The sequence below is a fragment of the Hipposideros armiger genome, unplaced genomic scaffold (assembly GCF_001890085.2).
Source record: "Hipposideros armiger isolate ML-2016 unplaced genomic scaffold, ASM189008v1 scaffold_142, whole genome shotgun sequence".
Classification (NCBI taxonomy): domain Eukaryota; kingdom Metazoa; phylum Chordata; class Mammalia; order Chiroptera; family Hipposideridae; genus Hipposideros; species Hipposideros armiger.
The window spans coordinates 1,608,707-1,620,052 of record NW_017731492.1 but is presented as its reverse complement, the minus strand read 5'-3'; positions in this window follow the sequence as shown (position 1 = coordinate 1,620,052).

Here is an 11,346-nt window from a genome sequence, read left to right as displayed (position 1 = left end):
CTCAACATGGTTGAGGGAAGTATGTTATATATATCATATACTATGTATATACATATATAGCATATATATATTAGAAATATATACACTATATATTAGAAAACGATGCTCTTTCTTATTGCTCTGCTGTACTCAGCACATGGTTTCCATTTTCAAGGGCACAGGGTGGTTTCTGAAGTTCTGGCCATCCTATCTTCATTTCTGTTAGGATACAGGAGAAAGAGAAAGAATGGCCAAAAAGCTTTTCCAGAAGTCCCACCCAATAACTTCCACCTGTATCTCACAGGTCATCTTAGTTGCCAGAGGGCCTGAGAAATAATGCTAAATACTGGAGGGGGGGGAAAAAAAAGAAAGAAAAAAAGAAAAAGAAAAGCTTTATGCACAACCTTCCTGGCTGTAGTGTTTAAACGTAAAAATTGGAACAGTAGTTGTTCAACATGGGATCATAACTAGGTAACTAATAGTACATTCAGTTAACTAAGTAACTGAAAAGGTAAGAAGAAAACACTAAGATATCACAGAGGCAGCAGCTGCTGGAAACAGCTATGACTTCTGGGGCTGTGGGAACAAACAGTACAGACTGGAGTTACTAAACTTTTAGTACCTTACACCTTCTTACCTGAAGCATAGACCTGGGAAAAGGCAGCCCAGCCAGCCGATGCTGATGTTTTTGAGGTGAAGCATGATGAAGCTTGTTCTCTATTTGTCTAAACTACTGCAAACTGGGTTTACCTGCTGCTATGGGCGGGAACTGCTACTTGCAGCGTGAAAAAGCATCTCTAGATGATGTTTGGGGCGCATACCACAGATAGGGAACGCCCAGGAAGCACACTTCTTTCTCCTCCAACTCTCCACTCTTCCTGTAGGGCCCCCTCTTGGCAGAGCTTAACAGGGCACCACCGGGCATGGCAGAAACTTTCAGCCCCTATGTACGCTCCTCCCTGCGTAAGACCCTGGCAGCCTGGCCTCTCTCTGTGTTCACCCTCTCCCTCATCAGCTCCTATGGCCTCTGGAAAATGGAGAGTGAGTTGGGGTGTGCGAGGGCGGGGGTGCTCCCTGAAGGGCTGAGCAGGAGGCTCTGTGTAGCTGCAGTGAGCAAGCTCTACCTTGGCTAATGCACTAGACAGAGGTACCCAGGGCTGGCTAGGCAGGGTGAGTGTTTGCCCCGCCATCGGAAAGCTGAGCATAGAAGGGTGGTTTGGCGATAAGAGACAATAGCTTCATAAATGGTACTCTCTTATTTATTGCCTGTCTCTCCATCTCCAAAATAAACTTGAAAGGCAGGGTAGCTCCAGTTCCTACAACAGTGCCTGGTTTATGGCGGGTGCTCCATAAATATTGCCGAATTAATGAAGAGAAACTCTCGGTTACTGAAGGATGGGTAAGCAGTACGCAAATATCATGGCATCTTTATTTCTGCCATTTACAGTTTCCTCGTCCAGAAAGCACTTCAACCAATGAAAGGTGTAAACCAAGGAACACCTCCCCACTCTGGCATCCTTGCTTCACCTCTTTCTAAGTACACGTGATTTCAAGAATTAATTTTAGGAACCCCAGTTTTATAGTCCTAAAAATAGAAGCAATGCTTATTGTAAAGTGTTATTGTAAGAAATAGTAAGATGATATATACAGAACACCTAGGGTAACTTTGTTCAATGGATTTTATTGTTGAAATCACAATACGCATGTCCACACCTTTCAACCATTGAGCATCGGCATAATTTCCAAGTAGGTAGGGTTTCTGAATAATAGTATAAAGTAACGTTTAATGGGCATTGAAATTTGTGCCACACACTATTATAAGTGTTTTGCCTATGTTAACTCATTTAATGCTTCCAACAATTTATGAGGTAGATGCCTTTACTATTCCAATTTTACTGTGGAGGAAATTAAGGCACCATAAATTAAGTACATAATCTTAGACTACATAGCTAGAAAGTGACAGAGCTAGGATTCGAACTCAGGTAATTTGGCTCTGGTGTCTATCTCCTTAGTCACTGTCACAGTGTTTCTTTAATAAGACTACTAATGATCTTATTCTTAATGCTAATTCTGGGCATTTGAAGGACTGGTTTGTGTGATTAATAAGCACTTTGTCCAGTTCAGCTAAAATTCCCGAGGAGACTCGTTGGCTTAGAAAAACCACATCTGACTGAATGGAACACACCAGGAACGAGGAGAGGTGGTATCTCCTTTCACAAGGGCATCTGGATAAAGCTTAAATTCAGTCAACCTAATTATAAACTGTTATTCCCCTATTCTGGAAAAAGTCTGTAACTGGATACAAGAAAATCCTCTGTAAAAGCTTGTCCCTCAGGAAAGGTTTAGCACTGGTCTCAGAAGCCCAATTAAATATGATCAAAACCATTTAAAAAAAAAGAAAAAGTACACTTAAAAAAGAAAGGTTGAAGGAAAATACTCCACAATTAATGCAGTTGTCTTTGGATGGTAATAGGGTGGGTGACTTTTTTTATTTTCTTTTCCTTTTTAAAAACTTTAGTTTTCTAAATGAGAAAATATCTCAAAAAGAATGTTTATTCTTAAGTATGAGAGAAAATTTCTATTAGAAGCAGACAATTTAGATAAAAAGAAAGGAATTACATGTAATCACATCATTGTGTGTTAAAACTTGGCTACATTTTTTAGACTTTTTCCAATGTAAGGACCACATATACTGCACGTGTGTGCAGATGTTCTTACAAAACAATGGGAGTATTTTGTTCATAATGCTTCATACTCTGTTTTTCTTTTCACTTATCAGAATATTGTGAATATCTTCCTCTGAATATATACACATTTATATGATACTGTACAATATATTTGTATTAACATAATTTTTTTTTAAAGATTTTTATTGAGGAATTGCGGGGATAGGAACAGTGCTGGGGAATTGGGGGAAGGGGAACAGACAAGTTGCTGTCCTTTTGTTCTTCAGTCTACTTGTGGAGGTCGTTGCTTCACTGGCCCAAGTTGGCACCATTACTGCGCTCCTCCCGGGCGAGGCAGATGAGTCGCCGGCTTCTGGATGGCCGCTCACTGTGGCTGCTGGCCGCTCACGCTGGCTGCTGGCTACATATGGTAGCCCATGGCAACCCAGTGCCACAGGGGCTACAGCCTACGCCGTCGCCGGCGACTCACGGCAGCCCAGCTCCAGGTTGAGCTGTTGTTCAGCATCTTAGCTGTGGAGGGCAGTGTCACTGGCCCTCATATGTGGGATCTGAACCAGGGCCCTCTGGCTTCCCAAGCCAGTTCTTAACCATCGTGCCACTCGGCTGGCCCTAACATATACTTTTTAATCATTCCTCTATTATTGGATATTTAGGTAGGTTCCATTTTATAACTATTACAGCCCAAAATTTATACATTTGTTTTAGCCACTTGTCTATTTAGCTCCTCATTATAAATTCCAAGAATAGAAATATTGGGTTCATAAGTATAGACTCTATATCTTTTAGCGTATGTTGACTAATTGTCCTCCAGAACAGTGGCTCTAAATAACTCTTCTACCCAGTAGTATTTTAGAATACCTGTTTCCTTAGAAACATACCATGCTCAATAAGATAAGCTAAACAAAATCTACATGCATCATTTTTTTTCTTTGATAACTGCTGAGCTTCATGTGCTTTTGTCATTTGTGTTTCTTCTGTGAATTGCCTATTTTGTCCTTTTCCCATTTGATTTATTGACTTTCTTTTATTGATTTGTATGAGTTCTTTGTCTCATATCATTTTTAATATGTTGCAAACGCTTTTATCAGTTGGTGAATTAGTTATACAGAAATCTCCATTCACATGCATTTAAAATATTTCAAAGAAAAGATTGAGTGCATATCCCAAGGAGTCCTGGAGTCACTAAATACCTAAGCAGAAACAAGAGCGTGAAAGTCTGAAGCAGAAGAGACTGTCCCCGCTTGGCACAGAAGTTACAGGAAAAGACAGTGCTGGGCTCATGAGAGACTCTCAGGAAGAAAAGCCAAGGATTCAGTCTGGGTGAGAACTATTCCCTCAGCCACAGGGAAAAAAGGTTTCTTTTCACCAGTTTCTTCAAGAGACAAAGCTAGAGCTTGATATCAAACTCCACAGTATATCCTTCTAGTTCCTCTCTGCCCGCTCAGGGTTACTCATCCCTTAGATCTCAGCTCAAGCACCACTTCCTCAAGGAAGTTTCCCCTGACCTTGCCTCCTAGGTCAGACCTCCTTTTTTATGTTCATAAGACAGTGGCCTCCTGGGCAGCATTTCTCAGCGTTGTGATTTCACATGTATTTATCTGATTAATATCTCTTTTTTGCTCCCTAGAATGGATACTCCCTGAGGGTAGAAACTGTCTAGTTTTGCAACTCTTCACCTCTCTACATTTAGCCTGTCATATAGGGAATGCATGACAAAGATTTGTTAGGTAAATAGATTGCAGAGAAATATGCATTGCAAATTATAATTAGCATCCATACAGAGAGAGTTCAGCCATGCTCCATGAGTACTTTGATGTTTTCATGAAATGATGATTTTAAGAGCCACTTCAGATATTATTAAATAGAAAAATCTAAACTTGGGAGGTCATGACTTACCAGCAAAAGGCACATTCTAGTGCCCCAAGTGAAAAAACATCTTTTTCTCCCTAGATTTCTAGGTAAATAAAACCTGTTTAAACAGAATGTTTTTCCATTAAGTCCCTCATAACTTTTTAAAAGGCTATTGATTAGACCCAAAGAGACCTAAAGATTAAAGGAGAAAAGTCCTCTGTACCTGTGCAGTTTAGCGTGATAACGGCCAGCCACATGTGACTAATGAACATTTGATAGGTGGCTAGTCAAAACGGAGACACACTCTATGTGTAAGCTATGCACAGAATTTCAAAGACTTAGTATTAAAAAAGAGTGAGAAAAATCTGAATAATTCTTATATGTTGAAATGATATTTTGGATATATTGGGTGAAATGAAATATGTTATTAAAATTTATTTCACTTTTTTCTTTTTACTTTTTGATTGGGTCGAGTAGAAAATTTACAATTAAATATGTGACTCACGATATATTTCCTTTGGATGGTGCTGCTTTTTAATTCACAGATACAAAAAACTTCATGCAACTAAAAATCAGCTTTATACATTTTTACGACCCGTTTAAAAGAATTGCAAACTTGGAAATTCTGCAAAAGAGATGTTTGAGTAATAAAAATCTTTATAAAAACCAAGTACTAGAGCTTACTCAGTGAAAATTTTCATATTTCCATTGAACATTAATAATGCTTTATGTAATCCACAATTTAACAAATTTACCTATTCACTTTTTAAGGTCAAAGAAATTGCAAGAGTTGAGAAAGGCAACCATTAGTAAGCACACATATATCTAGGAATGTAAACTCATGCTCCACATCTTGTTAGGCTGACAATCTGGTTAAAAGTAAGGTAATAATAATAATAATAATAATAATAATAATAATAATAATCTAATAAAGGAAGACAGAACAATAAATCTAAGTTATGGGGTTGCAGGTGGTGTGCTTTGTATGGGAATAAGAGTGTACCCTTTGTTGTCTCTGAGGACTTTCTTACATAGTTTAGGACAGTTATTGATGTTAGAAAAAGTTAAATGATTGACCATAAGGCATACTCCAGTTAAGAAAACATAGGATGAGTTTTTAATGCAAATGAAACATTGAATTTTGGTGTCTTTTGGTCCACTAATAAGAGCTATTCTCTTAAGATAAATGGAAAAACAGTGACAGGTGGAGAGAAGTAGCAGGAGATGAGAAAGAATAGGGCTGTGCTCTGGTTTGTCAAAGTTCTATTATAAAGGAGCTTACTTTAAAAATTAGTCATTTTTAAAATTGTAAAACAGAAGAAATTTTAGGGCAAATATAGATTAGATAAATAGAATGTTGTAAAATAATACCTTAATATCGATACCAGTGATTGTAACTGACTTATTAGTAGGAAAACGTTCTCCCCTGCCTCCTGTGTCAAATACCATCCTCTGTGTGCTTTTATGACAAGATTTTAATGGAGACTTTAGATTATTAAACACTTTGGACTAAGCGAGTGAATGACCATTAGGGCCGTTCTCTGACTTCAAATCACATGTTATCAGTGAAACCTTCACTGCTGAGTTTCCTTTCATTGTATCTCCAGGCTGACCATTTCCTGTCAATGTCCTTAAAACAGAGAATATACTGAAAACGGGGGTCAGCCACTATGCCGCTAACTCTACACTTCTGGCTTGGGAAGATAAAGCAGTTTTTATTTTGTTTTGTTTCAAAATATTTTTTTTTAAACCAACATTATATTTTCTGTGATTTTTTTTCTTGTTAAAAATCAGCAAGATACATTTTAAACACTATATGGTGTTGTCCAAAGATTCGACCAGTGCAAAATGAATTCATTTCTTATTGTGCATATTATGCTTCAAGAATTTGCATGCTCTGTCCAGCACACAGACTGCACAGAGTAGGAGCAACTAAAATCTGAATCTGAGCCTTGTAAGATGGGGACTCATGAAAACCTAGGAGACAATGTATAATGATTAGCTTATGGATAATAACTAACATTTTAAAACACCCAGAGTATATTAATTAGAACTATTACTATAACGCAGTATCTTTCAGATACCCATCTACAAATTTGTGCTCACAAACTTGTGTTCTTTTAGAAAACATTTCATAAGTTACTTATTTCTTCATCATTCTACTTCTGAAAATATAATGGAGTCATTATTTGGACCATGTTGTGGAAAATGAGCATATCCATATGTAAAAGAAAGTAAACAAAACACCACACATAAATATCAAAATAGGAAGACTTGAATGGTGCTGGGTGACCAGAGGACAGTTCTAGCACAGCTGTTTGGAAGTGTGACCATCACCCTCGCCCTTTGGATTTCTCACATTATTATTAGACTGGCTAATAAATAAGGTGTGAAGGATTAGGATTCTGAGCTCTCAGTAATTAGCGGTATACAACCTGTTTTGATTGGAATGACAGAAGGAGTGGAAGCCACTTATATGTGTGTGTAGGGGGCAGGGAAGGATGGGATGGAGGGGTAGGGAGTAACTGCTGCTTTCTGAAAAGGCTTATTGTCATTGCTACCATGTAAGTGAGTTCCTTCCCTTTCAGCTTCAGACCATGCTGCCTTCTCTGTGAGGACAGAGCTATCTCTGTGAGCAATAAAATGAACTGACAAGTGCATAAAGTAAAACAAAAAGCATCACTTGAATCAAGAGGTAAAATGACCCAATCATTTAATCAACGGCTCCGATGTAATAGTTGGGCAATAGGCAAAATCAGGGCTGGATTCCCACACAGGTAGATTAACATAATTTTGACAGGGGCAAGGAAGGGCTCTCCCCTGGAGAGAAGGTCTGGACAGCTCTGAGCAAGTCCAACCCAAGGAAGCAGTGTACTATAAGTAGAAGAGAGAAAAGAGTAAATGACAGTAAATGGAGGCCTGAAGAAAAGATGTCCTGTGTTTTGTTTTAGTTCCAATTAAGACCCCGGGCAGGGGTGAGATAGGGGAGAAAATAGATGTGATGCATGGCTGTCATCAAGTTAGTTTTATATTATTAGCATCTTTGTGTGTGTTCTTTCATTTTTGGTTGGTTGATGTATTAAACTAATCCAGTCACTCGGTTTCCTCCATGGTCCAATGCCAGTTGAACCACTTTTGGCTTCTAAGTGGAAATTTTTGATTCTCTTGCAATTATCCACACTGGTGTGATTTTTCTTTCATTTTGCAAGTTCCAGGGTCTCTGCCTTTCTGTTACATGCACTCCAGGGACAGATGGCAGAGAAAGACACCACCTGTCTGACAAAAGACACTACCTAGTCGGTGCTCCGAATGCCATGCTGAGAATCAGTAGCTGTCACCAAGGAAGTATCAGTTGTTATATAATTGTACATTTGAGCACTTGGTTGTGTTCAGTTTCACTGTTAATTACGTACTGCCTTATATTTTTAAACTGGACGTATCTATTTCTGCAAATGGTTAACTCCTAGAAGACAGAGACAGTGCCCTGCTTCTTTTATATCCTCCAAATAACAAGAAACAGGGAGAATTAAATAAATATTTGATAAAGTATATTCAACACAGGGCTATAATTTTCATGAGGGCAGGGCTGTGGCCATTTTGTTCCCCATTATATCTCTAATGCTTAACATAATTCCTGACATAGTTAAGTGCTTTATAAGTATGTGTTTAATGAATGAATAAATGAATTCTTTTTTAAATCATAAATTAGGTTGTCAGCTGAGGTTGAGGTTGGAATGAAGGGCAAGAAGAATGGAGTGGAAAAAACTTCCTGCTCTGGGATGATATGTACTCTGCTAAGGGTCACTTGAGGACCATCTTTTCACAGTTGGTTTCCTCTATGTTATTGGCCTGTTGTCAAAAATAAGGGCAGAACCAGGAAAACATGGATGAGACCTAGTTAGACTTCTAAATCTTCGGAGCCAGGATATATGCCACCACCCAGTACCCCATTCCCAGCTCCCAATTCCCTCATCAAAGACTGGACTTGGACTGAACGCCTGACTTTGTTTTGGTTAAAAGGACCAGCTTATATTTTCTGGTCAAGTAATACTATCCTTTGTGAAATTCACAGCATATGGTTTTGATCATTTTACACTTTAAACTCAGAGGAAAAAAAACACAACAACTCGACTCTGTGACATTTTGTGCAAGGCCAGTTATAGCTCAAAACTACATGAGCACCTAAATTTATACACAAGGCTTATGTAATTTGTGAGTTCTACTATTTCAATATGTAATCCATTCTATCCTTTCACACACACTAGGTTGGAAATTAGGTGTCATGCTTTAGGCATTTTTGTTTCCTGCTTGGCACATGACATGTGTTCATTATACTTGTTAAATAAGTGAATGAATGAGTAGACATTATATTTTCTCTTACTACTAACACACTTTCTTTTTCTCCTTGAGAGGAGTTGCTGTTTTTCCAGAACATATCCATTTCTCCTCTGATTCATGTTCATGTCCTGTATTTTAAGACCTCATGCTAGGAAATCCTAATTTCCTATGTCATAAGGTTGAGTTGGCTCCTCAGAATCTTCTTAACCTTGGTTTGTTACAGCAAGTTCCCAGCATTCTGATTCATGATGGCCTCATTAAATTCAGAACACAATGCACACAAGGAACGTTTCCCATCGACTCATCAGATGATATTTTTTTCAGTTTTCATTCTGCCTACAAAATTGAAATTACAGCTAAAAATTAAAAAAAAAAGAGTAGCTGAATGTGTATTTCAAACTACCATTTGACTTACCTAAAAATAAATATGAAGCTCCTAACACCATGTGAGGATACAATGAGAGGTCAGCAGTCTGCAACCTAGATCCCAGCCTTCCAGCCTCCAAAATGGTGAGAAATAAATATCGGTTGTTTATAAGCCAAAATAAATAAAAAATATAAAAACATTAAAAATAAAAAGATAAATATGAAAAGAAAAAAAACAATCTAACCATGATCATCTAATATAATTAGGGGTATAGTTAGGAATTCACTTAGAAAAATGCAAATGAAAGTATTAATATTGATGTAAAAATAGATACCCTTAGGATCTAATATACAACATTACAACTATAGTTAACACTGCTCTATGATGTACAGGAAAGTTAAGACAGTAAATCCTAAGAGTTCTCATCACAAGGAGAACAAAAAAGATACAATTTTTGTATCTTTTTTTTTTTGAGATGGTGAATGTTAAAGGTATTATGGTGATCATTTCACAATATTATGTAAATCAAACCATCATGCTGTACACCTTAAACTTATTCAGTGATGTATGTCAATTATTTCTCAGTAAATCTGGAAAAAAATAAATCAGTGCCCTTAACACTTGAATTTACAACTCAGGTTTCCTATCATAATTATTTTCCATTACCAAACAGAACATTTTAAATGAACATGCCCTTTAAAGTTTGTACTGTCTTTTGGCTCGGTGGGCCATCAAATATGGCAGTATAGGAAGTTCCTCCTCATGTTTAGAAGCAGTTAATTGATCTGCAGAGCTCTCAAAAGGATACTATTATGAAATTTTCTGATTCTAATACTATTCCCTCTAAGATTCCCAAGACTATTTTACAGAATCCATTGGATAGTTTTCTTTTAGAAATGTTATGCTTTTCATCCTAATCTACAAATGTGACTTTCTCGAATAGGTTTTCAATACACTCCTTTTTATTTTCCAGTTAAAACAAGAGCAGATGAGATGATTTATCTTGGAATAACTTTGAGATCATTTACAAAATTATAACATAGGTAAAACTTGACCTTGGTCCCATCCCTCTGTCTATCCCATCTGTTTGGCCTCAGCCCTCTAGGTGTATCTTGAGCCAAAGGACGTCACTCTGAGCTGGTTATTAAATAGCCTGGAAAGGGTGTTGGCTGGTAACTTACATTGTACCATCCCCAGTAATATATTTTATCACAAGATTTTACAAACAGAATATCCTTGAAAATCCAGAAGGAATGATTGCTATGATGAAAATTTTTCTTCAGGCAATATTTAAAAAATGTCCTATGATGTCCATCTGCTCCAGTCAGACTCTGTGAATAGATACTTTAGGAAGTGCTGGGCTAGTGGCAGGATTGGACCAATATTGTAAAAACACAAAAACAAATATTTTTCACAGCAGGCACAATGTAAAGGCATCAAAGAACAGATAATTTCTCTGTTATTCCCTCAAAAGTAAAAAACGAAACAAAGCATCCCTTGCAAATTGCCCACATATATGCCTCAAGATCTTTACTTGATGTTTGTTAAATGTGAATGAATGAGTGGACAAGGAGTATGTATATAGGATGTGTGGGTTATGAAAGAAGCAAGAATGAGAAAGATTTGTTGGTATATGTCCACCAGTAGAGAGAACCAGAGAGAAACACACACTCGAAACCCAACCAGTTTTCTGATGGAGAGATTTCATATGCCAAGTGTCCTTGAACTGTACAAATCATTACAAAGATTTACTAATACAACAGTTAATAGAATCACCTCTTGGACTAAATGACTGAAGAATTTCAGTTTCAGGTCTTCAGCTTTTCTAGTTAAAAAGCTAAAATTACCTTTAAAACATACACCTTTCCAATAATCTTTATCATATTATTTTAAGAGGTAAATTTCCTAGGATATTTTGCATATGTGTTTTGTAATTACACTTAATTTGTGTGTCTGTGTATACATGTTTGTATTTTTTTATTTGTAGGTGCTCATGTTTATTTTCATTTTATTCATAAAAAAATTAAAGAACTTCCACTTCTAATATGTATACAAAAATAACAAAAAAACATTCACAAACATGGTCAAAAAGTACAGTTTACATGCCAGTTAGCTTTAAAACAT